This window comes from Schistocerca cancellata, chromosome 2 (assembly GCF_023864275.1).
Source record: "Schistocerca cancellata isolate TAMUIC-IGC-003103 chromosome 2, iqSchCanc2.1, whole genome shotgun sequence".
NCBI lineage: Eukaryota > Metazoa > Arthropoda > Insecta > Orthoptera > Acrididae > Schistocerca > Schistocerca cancellata.
In genome coordinates, this window is record NC_064627.1 from 1,120,168,114 (window position 1) to 1,120,182,885 (window position 14,772).

General features: G+C 44.1%; 1 protein-coding gene across 1 annotated transcript in view; it reads right to left on the reverse strand.

The window, feature by feature from the left end:
• LOC126150100 (leukocyte elastase inhibitor-like) overlaps window positions 1–4,648 on the reverse strand; it is a 58,156-nt gene extending 53,508 nt beyond the window's left edge. Inside the window, exon 1 of the mRNA XM_049915853.1 lies at window positions 4,461–4,648. The gene's annotated coding sequence lies outside the window, so the exon portion shown is untranslated. The remainder of the gene's footprint in view (window positions 1–4,460) is intronic.
• Window positions 4,649–14,772: the final 10,124 nt, after the last annotated feature.

The window sequence follows — 14,772 nt, forward strand, 5'->3', positions numbered from 1 at the left end:
GCAGGATGATGGAATCCAGAACTTCACAACGTTGACAAATACGGAAGTACAACAAATTGTATTGAAGCTGTAATTTCATGTGGCATCTGATGACAAATGTCGCTTATGTATTTCGCAGTGGTCAAAACTAGAAGAAATAGTTTAGGCAAGTTAAAGAGTGACATCGTTTGTACCACGATGTCAGTTTAGACCAACAAACCACCCACAGCCCATTCTTTAAGGAATCTAACTACCGTGAACAAGACAGCTTCAAACCTGTGATTATATTACAGATGAGCTGTTGCATTAAATATTTGGCGTGTGATATGTAAACGAGGAAGAAAAATTAGGGAAGGTTATAAATGATCTTTGGTATTAAAAAACAGCTTCAGCTGTATTTAGCCCTTAATTATTGGATCACTACTAATTTCGTGGCACTAAAAGCCACATCTTCAGGTGACCATCTGTATAACAACAAATATACAAGGAGTAACAACCATGAGACACACTGGTATGGTAATTTTTTTAAGATTTTGAAAACGAATCTAAATAATATTAAAAACTTTTACATGAGGGTATCAAAATTTTAGTACTCACATGACAAAAACAGAGCGGAAAAGTTCGGAACCTTTTTACTTCAGATTCGTCGTCCGTCAGAATAAAACCCCTGAAAGGTAGTATGTCATAGAATGAAATAGCCGGACTCCAGTATAGTGGATCGGTCATATACACATACTACAGTGATCCATTAGTAAGGAAAAAATAAATGAAAACTATTAAGCCCTGATTTTGAGCCAGAATGAAAATCCAAGGAGCACTTGCCACAAAATGAAGGGATGTTCTACCTGGACCAAATCCACCAGGTAAATAGCTATCGACGGAAAAGCAGAACCTGAAAACCGCACTTACCACTTCTCCGATCTATACGGAATCGCAAACAGCTATTTACTTGACGCATCTGGTCAAGGTAGAGCATCCCTCCATTTTGTCGCAACCACTTTTTTTTCTCATTCAGGCCCAAAATTAGGTCTTAATAGTTTTCATTTATTTTCTCCTTACCAATAGATCACTATGGCATTATTGTTTACGGCCATCCGCTATATTGGAATCCGTCCGTTTTATTCTATTAGCGGTGTTTTGTTCTGACGGACAGCGAATGTTGGGTAAACAGGTTCCGAGCCTTTCCACTCTAATGTTTTAGTTATGTACTAACATTCTGATACCCTCATGTAACAGTTTAATATTTTTAAAATGTTTTCAAATCCTAAAATAATTTAGGTCACTAATGTATCCCTCAGGAAATGTTATTCCTTCTGGATTTATTGTTAGAGAGATGTTCACCTGAAGATACTGCTTTTAGTGTCATGAAACCAGGAGCGATCCAATAATAAAGGACAAAATACAGCTGAAAATTAATTAACAAATGGTTCAAATGGCTTTGAGCACTATGCGACTTAACTTCTGAGGTCCTCAGTCGCCTAGAACTTAGAACTACTTAAACCTAACTAACCTAAGGACATCACACACATCCATGCCCGAGGCAGGATTCGAACCTGCGACCGTAGCGGTCGATCGGTCCCACACTATAGTACCTAGAACCGCACGGCCACTCCGGCCGGCATTAATTAACACGCAAGGTGACTATTCATAGCTGTGGCTGCGCTACCTATAAGGTTGTCTGCAGGTCGCTGAGTAACACTGATTCTCAAATACTGCATGAATATAGTACGGGTATTTTCTAAGCGCCGTAAGTGCTGTCTCAGGACGTGAAAACAGTTTGTAGCCGGCCGGAGTGGCCGTGCGGTTCTGGGCGCTACAGTCTGGAGCCGAGCGACCGCTACGGTCGCAGGTTCGAATCCTGCCTCGGGCATGGATGTGTGTGATGTCCTTAGGTTAGTTAGGTTTAATTAATTCTAAGTTCTAGGCGACTGATGACCTCAGAAGTTAAGTCCCATAGTGCTCAGAGCCATTTGAACCATTTTTGAACAGTTTGTAAATGTAATATATCTTACTGCATTAAACTTGTAACGTAAAATTGAACCCTTTAGTCAGGAGGTTAGGACAGCATTTTTAATTTTTATATTCGGTCGATAGTTTGACAATGAAATTGAAGTTTTTGTTGCTCCTGGGCGACGTTAGCTAGGCCCCCTGCAACTGAGAGGGGGTGCTATGAACCAGATTAGCAATACAGAAACATAGATGATTACTTTAATCAAACTCTGCCACGTAGTTTCGAGAGAGTCGTCATTCTCAAGTGTGCAAGTGAATGTGAACATCACCTAGTGTAAAACATAACCACGATCTCTGAACAAGTACCCGCAAAACAGGTAAACAAGTTAGGTGTTGAGCCAAAACAGTGCACTCGTGCATTGTGCGTACTTGTTCGAAGATCGTGCCCATTGACGACCATGCCATGCGTCACATTTGATGTCCGAGTTCTTATGCGGACAGCATATCGTGGCAGTCGGCGGCGACCGTAAACAAACGAGAACTTTGTCTGCCCGAGGGGAGTGGAGCGGTGGAGGTGAATAAGTACCGCCTACCTCTGGAAGGGCTGCCATCCTACGTCGCGTTCTGTGCTTCCGCGAAAGCAAAAGTGACATAGCGGTCATAAAGCTCGCCGATTTATTTTCGTGTGGTGAAAGTCTCATTCGAATGCCTTTACCACTCATTTAAAAATCAGAGAGAGAAAAAAAGGAACAAACTATCCACAACGCAAAGCAAATTAGAGTACACAAAATATTTGGTAGTGGCTACAGGGCAATTGTGTGCTGCGGGAGTTCAGGCCTGAACTCTACCGGTATCTTACGCATACTTAGTTCAAAATACTTCCCACCTAAACAGCCACGATATAGTTGACGAGAATGATGTGTCCACAACATTTCGCACGGGCGAGAATGACCATTCCCTCAGAACTAGCTGTTAGGGCTTAATAAAAAAATTATGTCAACTAATAACATGATCGAATCGAGGGGATTCCAATTCGGCTACTGCATTGGCTCCTTACTTAGCTTGCATTTATCGCGAATCTCTTGCCCACGTAAAGTACCGAGCGACTGGAAAAAAGCGCAGGTGACGCCTGTATATGAGAAGGGTAGAAGGACAGATCCTCAAAATTACAGACCATTATCCTTAACATCGGTTTGTTTCAGGATTCTCGAACATATTCCCAGTTCGAATATAATGAATTTCCTTCAGACAGTAGTTGCTGTCCATGCATCAGCACGGCTTTAGAAAGCATCGCTCCTGCGAAACGCAACGCGCCCTTTTTTCACACGATATCTTGCGAATCATGGATGAAGGGTATCAGACGGATGCCATATTCCTTGACTTCCGGAGAGAGTTTGACTCGGTGCCCCATTTGGAGACTCCTAACTAAGGTACGAGCATATGGGATTGGTTCCCAAATATATGAGTGGCTCGAAGACTTCTTAAGCAATAGAACCCAGTATGTTGTCTTCGGTGGTGAGTGTTCATCGGAGGTGAGGGTATCATCTGGAGTGCCCCAGGGAAGTGTAGTTCCGATGTTTTCTATCTACATAAATTATCTTTTGGATAGGGTGGATGGCAATGTGCGGCTGTTTGCTGATGATGCTGTGGTGTACGGGAAGGTGTCGTTGAGTGACTGTAGGAGCATACAAGATGACTTTGACAGGATTTGTGATTGGTGTAAAGGATGGCAGCTAACTCCAAATATAGATAAATGTAGATTGATGCAGATGAATAGGAAAAAGAATCCTGTAATGTTTGAATACTCCATTAGTAGTGTAGCGCTTGACACAGTCACGTCGATTAAATATTTGGGCGTAACACTGCAGAGCGATATGAAGTGGGACAAGCATGTAATGGCAGTTGTGGGGAAGGCGGATAGTCGTCTTCTGTTCATTGGTAAAATTTTGGTTAGATGTGGTACATCTGTAAAGGAGACCGCTTATGAAACACTAATACCACCTATTGTTGAGTACTGCTCGAGCGTTTGGGATCCCTATCAGGTCGGATTGAGGGAGGACATGGAAGGAATTCAGAAGCGGGCTGCTAGATTTGTTACTGGTAGGTTTGATCATCACGCAAACGTTACGCAAATGCTTCAGGAACTCGGGTGGGAGTCTCTAGAGGAAAGGAGGCGTTCTTTTCGTAAATCGCTACTGAGGAAATTTAGAGAAGCAACATTTGAGGCAGTACAAATTTACTGCCGCCAACTTACATTTCGCGGAAAGACCACAAAGGTAAGAGATATTAGGGCTCGTACAGAGGCATATAGGCAGTCATTTTTCCATCGTTCTGTTTGGGAGTGGAACAGGGAGAGAATATGCTAGTTGTGGTACGAGGTACCCTCCGCCACGCACCGTATGGTGGATTGCGGAGTATGTATGTAGATGTAGATGTCGCACTTCAAATTTAGCGAGCGTCTAGTGCCCACCCAGAGGGAGTCAAAGTTCAGAAATGGTGGAGTAATAAATATTTCTCAAAATGGGCGTTACCTGTGTCTGTGCAAAAGCAACCAGCAAGCGCAGAATGGTCAGCAAGTGCAGCGGCCTTCTGTCGACAGGGAAGGTGCAGAGCCCAGTGGAATCGCACCCGTCTGTGTAGCTAGACTGCGGCCGCTGTCGGTCGGCGTTCCGTATTATACTGTCCCTGGCGGCGACTGTGTTGTCCCGCGTTGCCGCCGAGAAGAGCCCGGGGGGCGGGCCGCCTCGTCACGGCCCCCTCCCCCCACCACCAGTCAGCCGCGTGACGTCACTCTGCCTGCCAGCCTGCAAGGCCAGCCCACAGCACAGCACAGCACAGCACGGGCGCGCCGAGCTCCCGCGAAACCAGTGACGCAGGCGCCGAGATCAGCCCCCATCCCGCATATCAAACCTTCTCCCCCCACTCCGCTGCTCGTGCCCTTCCGCCCCCATACGGCCGTTCGGCTGCCGGAGTGTCTGTGGTCTAGGGGAAGCCCGAACCCGCAACGTGACCGGTCCCGGTCGCACTGAGTGCCGTCTATGAATGGGAGGTACCGATCGTGTCAGGGACTTCCAAAACCAGTACGTGGGTGACTCAAGACCGAGAGCAATAGACGTACACGTCAGTGAGGCGTTATCTTCATTTGGAAATGTTTGACTTCTGCTTCTTTTTTTTTCCTATACTGGAACACGTGAGGCAATACTGACCTTACGACTTACCTTAGAAGAAAGATTAAGGAAAAGCAAACCTACGTTTCTAGCATTTGTAGACTTACAGAAAGCTTTTGACAATGTTGTCTGGAATACTCTCTTTCAAATTCTAAAGGTGGCAGGGGTAAAATACAGGGAGTGAAAGGCTATTTACAATTTGTACAGAAACCAGATGGTAGTTATAAGAGTCGAGGGACATGAAAGGGAAGCAGTTGTTGGGAAGGGAGTAAGACAGGGTTGTAACCTCTCCCCGATGTTATTCAATCTGTATATTGAGCAAGCAGTAAAGGAAAGAAAAGAAAAATTCGGAGTAGGTATTAAAATCCATGGAGAAGAAATAAAAACTTTGAGATTCGCCGATGACATTGTAATTCTGTCAGAGACAGCAAAGGACTTGGAAGAGCAGTTGAATGGAATGGATAGTGTCTTGAAAGGAGGATATAAGATGAACATCAACAAAAGCAAAACGAGGATAATGGAATGTAGTAGAATTAAGTCGGGTGATGCTGAGGGAATTAGATTAGGAAATGAGACACTTAAAGTAGTAAAGGAGTTTTGCTATTTGGGGAGCAAAATAACTGATGATGGTCGAAGTAGAGAGGATATAAAATGTAGACTGGCAATGAGAAGGAAAGCGTTTCTGAAGAAGAGAAATTTGTTAACATCGAGTATAGATTTAAGTGTCAAGAAGTCATTTCTGAAAGTATTTGTATGGAGTGTAGCCATGTATGGAAGTGAAACGTGGACGGTAAACAGTTTGGACAAGAAGAGAATAGAATCTTTCGAAATGTGGTGCTACAGAAGAATGCTGAAGATTAGATGGGTAGATCACATAACTAATGAGGTTGGTTGGTTGGTTTGAGGAAGGAGACCAGACAGCGTGGTCATCGGTCTCATCGGATTAGGGAAGGATTGGGAAGGAAGTCGGCCGTGCCCTTTCAGAGGAACCATCCCGGCATTTGCCTGGAGTGATTTAGGGAAATCACGGAAAACCTAAATCAGGATGGCCGGACGCGGGATTGAACCGTCGTCCTTCCGAATGCGAGTCCAGTGTCTAACCACTGCGCCACCCCGCTCGGTAACTAATGAGGAAGTATTGATAGGATTGGGGAGAGGAGAAGTTTGTGGCACAACTTGACCAGAAGAAGGGATCGGCTGGTAGGACATGTTCTGAGGCATCAAGGGATCACCAATTTAGTATTGGAGGGCAGCGTGGAGGGTAAAAATCGTAGGGGGAGACCAAGAGATGAATACACTAAGCAGATTCAGAAGGATGTAGGTTGCAGGAGGTACTGGGAGATGAAGAAGCTTGCACAGGATAGAGTAGCATGGAGGGCTGCATCAAACCAGTCTCAGGACTGAAGACCACAACAACAACATTCATTTTCAATTCCCCCCGAAGGGGGCGGGCCGGCAGCAGCTTACTACGCTGCTCTACAGCCTACAGACTTTTTTTAAATAAAGGAAGGAGAAAGAAACAAGAAAAAACAGGCGATAAAATGGCGATTTAAAGTGAAAAATGGCATGAAATTGCGGAAAGTTAAAACGGAAGCAAAGGGGGTGGCAATGTAGATAAAAGACACAGGAATCAGACAAGTAACACAGTAGACACACAGTTAAAAAAAACATGGCGACAGTCTGGTTTCTGTTCGCAAGTAATAAAAGCACACCCAGCGACAGTATGATGGCTGTTCGCTACACGTCCCAAAAGACACAACACGGAGCACGCACTGGAAAAACACACTGTAAAATACTGCACAAAAAGGCGGCACAAAGATTGCACTCCCGACCCAAGACAGATGGGGGGGGGGGGGGGACCTGGAGTAGGGGGAAAAACGAGGATGGAGGAGAGGAAAAAACGAAAAGGGGGGGGGGACCAAGGAGAGAGAGGACTAATAAAGGGGGAGAAGACTTCTGCTTCCGCCGATCCGCATATTAATATGTAACGCAGCCAATGAGATCGCTGCTAACGTAGAACCTTTTCTTCTCGCGGATCACACTCGCGCAGTGATGCCTGAAGGCTCGAGGTATTTATAACGAGTGTACAGACCTCCGATTAGCCAGTCTGCACCAGTCTGCATTAGTCTATAATCAAGTTTCAGTCTGCGCCTAATAAGATTACCATATTCCTGTACATAGCCATGAAGATAAATGTATAGACACTTTGTCATGTATCAGAGATATGCGAGAATAAGATTAACGTACCAAGACCAAAGGAACTTCAGATTGTCAATTGTAAACAGCATCCAGAATCAAGTTACGTAATATCTATGGTTTTTATTATTTTAATACATGTGTCTGAAAATTAATCAAGTTCTGTTTTAAGTTGGTCACCGTCAATCTGCTACTCTAAGCGTGCAAGTGGCATTTCTATCGTCTGACCTAACGGCAGTAGATAAACACGCCACGATAAGACCACGAGACACGTTGCTGACACTCTCCTACTTCGCTAGAGCGACAAGTCAAATAATCTGATGGTGTGTGTACCGAAGGTCTTACAGTACGCACACCACACAGACATATCATGAAATTAAATTACATATACATATGTACATATTGACACACAAGAAACCTAAGTTTGTCTTTACAACTGAATATCCAGTCCTTCAATCCAGCGCACTGCACCTGCAGTTGCTAGCAGGGAGTCCTCTTTGGCGCCGTGTTAGGCTCGAATCCTGCATACACTGACAATGTGGTGAACAGTCTGGTATGGAGCCCCGCAGTTACAGGCTCTATCAGGTAGCTTCTTCCACTTAAAGAGAGCATCCCTGCATCGGCTCATGGCCGGTACGGATTCTGTTGAGACTAGTCCAGGTCTTGCGTGGTAGGTCGAATCCACTTGGAAGTTTAGCACTTGAGAAGATGTTATGCAGGTGCACGTCTGTCACTGCTTCCCACCGACCTTTCCATTCTTTAAGAGGTTTCAAATCATTAGCAACCATGTCAGCAGCATCGCACAGAGTTGGATGGCGTGATTTCAGTCTCTTACGATTTACAAGTGGCAGGTCGCTGTGCACGGGTAGGTTAGAATTCCTTGAGAGCTTGTGGAATTCTCTCGTAAGGGCAGTACATCTGCGTAGATCAGGAGGCATTATACCGGTTAACAGTGGAAGCCAATAAACTGGAGTAGATCTGATTGCGCCAGATATTATGCGCATTGTCGTATTCAGCTGGGTATCAACAAGCCTTGTATGATGACTGTTCGTCAAAAAAGGTGCACAATACTCAGCACTCGAGTACACCAAGCCCAGAGCTGAAGATCGGAGGGTGGTTGCTCAAGATCCCCAGGTAGTTCCGCATAGTTTATGGAAGATGTTGTTTCGAGTCCTCAACGTTTGAGCTAAGTTAAGAAGGTGTTGTTTGAAGCATAGTGTAAGATCCAGGATGATCCCAAGATATTTTAGGTTCCAATTATGACGAAGAATTCTGCCTCTGAAACTTACTCCCAGTTTTATGTTCGCCAACCGGTTATTTAGATGGAAGCAACACACTTCTGTTTCAGTCACACTGGGTTGTAGTCTCCAGATTTATTATTTAATGAAGACAGGTCTTTGGCTAGAATCTCTTCTGTTGTCTTCATTTTCTGGTGTTTTACGGCTAGAGCCAGGTCATCGGCATAGCAGTATTTTCTGGACGAAGTGTCAGGTAGATCAGATAGATATAGGTTACTAAAGTCCAACAGAAACGAAAGAAGTAACAAGTGTGACATGACGAAGCGTAGTCTTCGCGATATACACTATAGGTGTATCAGATGGGGTTAACAGCACCTTCAAACCTACTCGCTGACGATGCTATTTACGGTCTTTTCGTAAGGAAACGCAGTACGATTTAGATATTGCAATGTCTGTGTTCTTCAGAATTAAGTCGCAATGTTCCTTCGGATATGCAGGCATGTTCGAAAGAACATCGCGCGCTGCGCGGGATTAGCCAAGCGGTCCGAGGCGCTGCAGTCATGGACTGTGCGGCTGGTCTCGGCGGAGGTTCGAGTCCTCCCTCGGGCATGGGTGTGTGTGTTCGTCCTTAGGGTAATTTAGGTTAAGTAGTGTGTAGCTTAGGGACTGATGACCTTAGCAGTTAAGTCCCATAAGATTTCACACACATTTCAACATTTTTTTAGAACATCGCGTCGTAATTCTGAACAGCACAAGCTTTGCAATATCGTATTTATACTCCGACACCGGCCAAGCGCCCTTCAATTAAAATGACTTCCCTGTACGGGAATATGCAAATAAATGGTTCAAATGGCTCTGAGCACTATGGGACTTAACATCTGGGGTCATCAGTCCCATAGAACTTAGAACTACTTAAATCTAACACACATCCACGCCCGAGGCAGGATTCGAACCTGCGACAGCAGCGGTTGCGCGGTTCCAGACTGTAGCGCCTAGAACCGCACGGCCACAAAGGCTGGCGGGAATATGCATAATGGGTGTACGAGTAAAGACTGCAGACACATGGCTGACGACATATGGATATCTGAGTCGTGGTCGAATAGCCTAATGGTAACCCGACCGCTCGCAGTAACTGCGAAATCCGATTTCAAGTCCCGACGTGGCACAGATTTTCATTGTCGTCATCTCGTTATTCAGCTGATGGTTATTCATATTCGCAACTGCGAATACATTTCATCTACTTACAGTTGATGTATTGAACGGCATGTGCCTTTAATATGCATAAATACGGTGCATCTCCCATAAGCAAGCGAAAACTCCCAATAGTATCTAAACAAGAGCTTAGTGGTAAACTTCTAGAGCATTACAGTCTGTTATATAGGTACGGGTAACACTACGAAGTGACACGGAAAATAGCGGGACGCTAAATTAATAGTAGGGAAAACTACTGAAGACCTAGATTTGTTGGGAAGGATTCCGGCGCCGGCCGGAGTGGCCGAGCGGTTATAGCCGCTTCAGTCTGGAACCGCGCGACCGCTACGGTAGCAGGTTCGAATCCTGCCTCGGGCATTGATGTGTGTGACGTCCTTAGGTTAGTTAGTTTTAAGTAGTTCTAAGTTCTAGGGCACTGATGACCTCAGCTGTTAAGTCCCATAGTGCTCAGAGCCATTTGAACAATTTGAAGGATACCGGCAAAATAGACAGCTTCTGTTGGGAAGTTGTATGCTAGACGCTAGTGCCACCTGTTGTACAGTATTTCTGCAATACATGGGTCCCTTGACAAGTGGACCTGAGGCCAAAGTCATTAGACTGCACGAAACGCCGTTACTTGGTATCCTATGACGACAACACGAGAACTGGAATCATTTAATTCATATAAATCCTGGTTGTAACAGTTTGCATGGTAATGAAACGGTATAATCACGAAGACTCAGTCGTAGATAAAGCAGGTGACAGATCTGCGTGACGTTTCTAGCATTTGTAGACTTAGAGGAAGCTTTTGACAATGTTGACTGGAACACTCTCTTTCAAATTTACAATTTACAATTTGTACACAAACCAGAATGCAGTTATATGAGTCGAGGGGCATGAAAGGGAAGCAGTGGCTGGGAAAGGAGGGAGACAAGGTTGTAGTCTATCCCCGATGTTATTCAATCTGCGTATTGAGCAAGCAGTAAAGGAACGAAAAGAAAAATTCGGAGTAGGAATTAAAATCCATGGAGAAGAAATAAAAACTTTGAGGTACGCCGATGACATTGTAATTCTGTCGGAGACAGCAAGGGACTTGGAGGAGCACTTGAACGGAATGGACAGTGTCTCGAAAGGAGCATATAAGATGAACATCAACAAAAGCAAAACGAGGATAATGGAAAGTAGTCGAATTAAGTCGGGTGATGCTGAGGAAATTAGATTAGGAAATGAGACACTTAAAGTAGTAACTGAGTTTTGCTATTTGGGGAGCAAAATAACTAATGGTGGTCGAAGTAGAGAGGATATAAAATGTAGACTGGCAATGGCAAGGAAAGCGTTTCTGAAGAAGACAAATTTGTTAACATCGAGTATAGATTTAAGTGTCAGGAAGTCGTTTCTGAAAGTATTTGTATGGAGTGTAGCCATGTATGGAAGTGAAACATGGACGATAAATAGTTTGGACAAGAAGAGAATAGAAGCTTTCGAAATGTGGTGCTAAAAAAGAATGCTGAAGATTAGATGGGTAGATCATATAACTAATAAGGAGGTACTGAACACAATTGGGGAGAAGAGAAGTTTGTGGCACAACTTGAGTAGAAGGAGGGATCGGTTGGTAGGACATGTTCTGAGGCACCAAGGGATCACCAATTTAGTACTGGAGGGCAGCGTGGAGGGTAAAAATCGTAGACGGAGACTAAGAGGTGAATACACTAAGCAGACTCAGAAGGATGTAGGTTGCAGTAGGTACTGGGGGATGAAGCAGCTTGCATATGATAGAGTAGCATGGAGAGCTGCATCAAACCAGTCTCTGGACTGAAGACCACAACAACAACAACAGATATCCGAGACTCTAATATTACGAAAGCAGATTTCAAGATGCTTGCTTAGAAGTGAATTCTTCATCTGCGACACTCTCTGAGGACCTTGATATTCGAGTTCTCTGTCCAGCAATGTTCTATAACGAATACGCTAAAACCCGCTTAACCTGACTATATCTTCAGCCATAAACCAGTGCATTTATTTACACGTGGAATCGGAAAAATATTTATCCATTGGGCCTTTACTATAAATATTTCAAGGAGAAGTAACAATGACGCAACACCAAGAAGGATACATCTGACTGCAATGTTACAGATTAGGCACGTCGCACGTGGCAATGTACAAACGATTAAGATTGCAGAACAGTAAATCATATCTTACTCGAAGAATTCAGTGCGACTGGAAACCTCTTTGCCCTCTAAGCTGCAGTCGGATTCTCTAAATAATGAGGCATAGAATAAAGAGAGGACCGATATGTTCCTAAGGGATCTCACTCCAAGCGATTTGAATGTGAATGCACAAAACGTCAACAGGGCTTATTAGAGGAGTGTGATAAAGATGGTGTTGACTAACCGTGTACCACACATGTAAAGTCCTGGGACAGTATAGCACAGTGCCTTACAGAGACTCGAATCCAGAACCTTGTCATTCACTTGCCATGCTCCCACCGATTAAGCTATACAGGCATGATACGTCCTCACCGCCTCACATTTGCCAATAGCTCCCTACTACTTCAAAGAAATTCTCATGCGTACTTTATTCGGCTATCACTCCTGTGCCGGCCGGAGTGACCGAGCGGTTCTAGTCGCTACAGTGTGGAACCGCGCGACCGCTACAGTCGCAGGTTCGAATCCTGCCCCGGGCATGGATGTGTGTCATATCCTTAGGTTAGTTAGGTTTAAGTAGTTCTAAGTTCTATGGGACTGATGATCTCAGAAGTTAAGTCCCATAGTGCTCAGAGCCATTTGAACCATTTGAACCACTCCTGTAAGAAAGGATGACACGGAGAAATGGCTTAGCATTAGTCAAGGGGACTGTTTCCACAAAGCACTTCCACTCTCGAAGTAGGTATAACTTCGGGCAGGCAAAGACGTCCGTGGGGAGTGAAACACTCGTTCAGGTTAATCTGGACATTGTCCTAAGGACGATGTGCATCTGAAAACGCAACCCAGAGAAGCAACGCCACCCTGTCCAGCACGCACTTCTAATGTCTAGAAGTCTCAAAGTACCACATTCTTTGTAGAGAATACATTCTACACCTTTTAGAGAATGCTCTGTTTGGTAGCTGTGTAGAGATGGAAAAATTATCACATTAGAGGAAATGATGGAAAACAGAATAAACCTAACACATTCTTTGCTTTAATTTGGATATTACACAGTCCATTCGAAAAGTTCTGAGACTGAGAGTATACCAGGGGTATAAGCGGCATGTTGTTGTTGTGGTCTTCATCTTCCAGTACCTACTGCACCCTACATCCTTCTGAATCTGCTTAGTGTATTCATCTCTTGGTCTCCCTCTACGATTTTTACCCTCCACGCTGCCCTCCAATACTACATTGGTGATCCCTTGATGCCTCAGAAGATGTCCTACCAACCGATCCCTTCTTCTGGTCAAGTTGTGCCACAAACTTCTCTTCTCCCCAATCCTATTCAATACTTCCTCATTAGTTATGTGATCTACCCATCTAATCTTCAGCATTCTTCTGTAGCACCACATTTCGAAAGCTTCTATTCTCTTCTTTTCCAAACTATTTATCGTCCATGTTTCACTTCCATACATGGCTACACTCCATACAAATACTTTCGGGACCGACTTCCTGACACTTAAATCTATACTCGATGTTAACAAATTTCTCTTCTTCAGAAACGCTTTCCTTGCCGTTGCCAGTCTACATTTTATATCGTCTCTACTTCGACCATCATCAGTTATTTTGCTTCCCAAATAGCAAAACTCCTTTACTACTTTAAGTGTCTCATTTCCTAATCTAATTCCCTCAGCATCACCCGACTTAATTCGACTACATTCCATTATCCTCGTTTTGCTTTTGTTGATGTTCATCTTATATCCTCCTTTCAAGACACTGTCCATTCCGTTCAACTGCTCTTCCAAGTCCTTTGCTGTCTCTGACAGAATTACAATGTCATCGGCGAACCTCAAAGTTTTTATTTCTTCTCCATGGATTTTAATACCTACTCCAAATGTTTCTTTTGTTTCCTTTACTGCTTGCTCAATATACAGATTGAATAACATCGGGGAGAGGCTACAACCCTGTCTTACTCCCTTCCCAACCACTGCTTCCCTTTCATGTCCCTCGACACTTATAACTGCCATCTGGTTTCTGTACAAATTGTAAATAGCCTTTCGCTCCCTGTATTTTACCCCTGCCACATTTAGAATTTGAAAGAGAGTATTCCAGTCAACATTTTCAAAAGCTTTCTCTAAGTCTACAAATGCTAGAAACGTAGGTTTGCCTTCCCTTAATCTTTCTTCTAAGATAAATCGTAAGGTCAGTATTGCCTCACGTGTTCCAGTGTTTCTACGGAATCCAAACTGATCTTCCCCGAGGTCGGCTTCTACTAGTTTTTCCATTCGTCTGTAAAGAATTCGTGTTAGTATTTTGCAGCTGTGGCTTATTAAACTGATAGTTCGGTAATTTTCACATCTGTCAACACCTACTTTCTTTGTGATTGGAATTATTATATTCTTCTTGAAGTCTGAGGGTATTTCGTCTGTCTCATACATCTTGCTCACCAGATGGTAGAGTTTTGACAGGACTGGCTCTCCCAAGGCCATCAGTAGTTCCAATGGAATGTTGTCTACTCCGGGGGCCTTGTTCCGACTCAGGTCTTTCAGTGCTCTGTCAAACTCTTCACACAGTATCATATCTCCCATTTCATCTTCATCTACATCCTCTCCCATTTCCATAATATTGTCCTCAAGTACATCGCCCTTGTATAGACCCTCTATATACTCCTTCCACCTTTCTGTTTTCCCTTCTTTGCTTAGGACTGGGTTTCCATCTGAGATAAGCGGCATAAGATGTGTATTCGACCAGTTAGCTGTGAGCAGGCTGTGTTAAATATTGGACGCCCGGCAGTGGTATGTCGGCGATGTGTAACATCTCTAAATCAAGTGTTCAAAACATCCTCCATACCGTTCTGAAGAAGAGAAAAGCGTGTGCAAAGTTTGTCCCGCACACCATGACTCCTTAACCGGAATAACGACTCGTGGA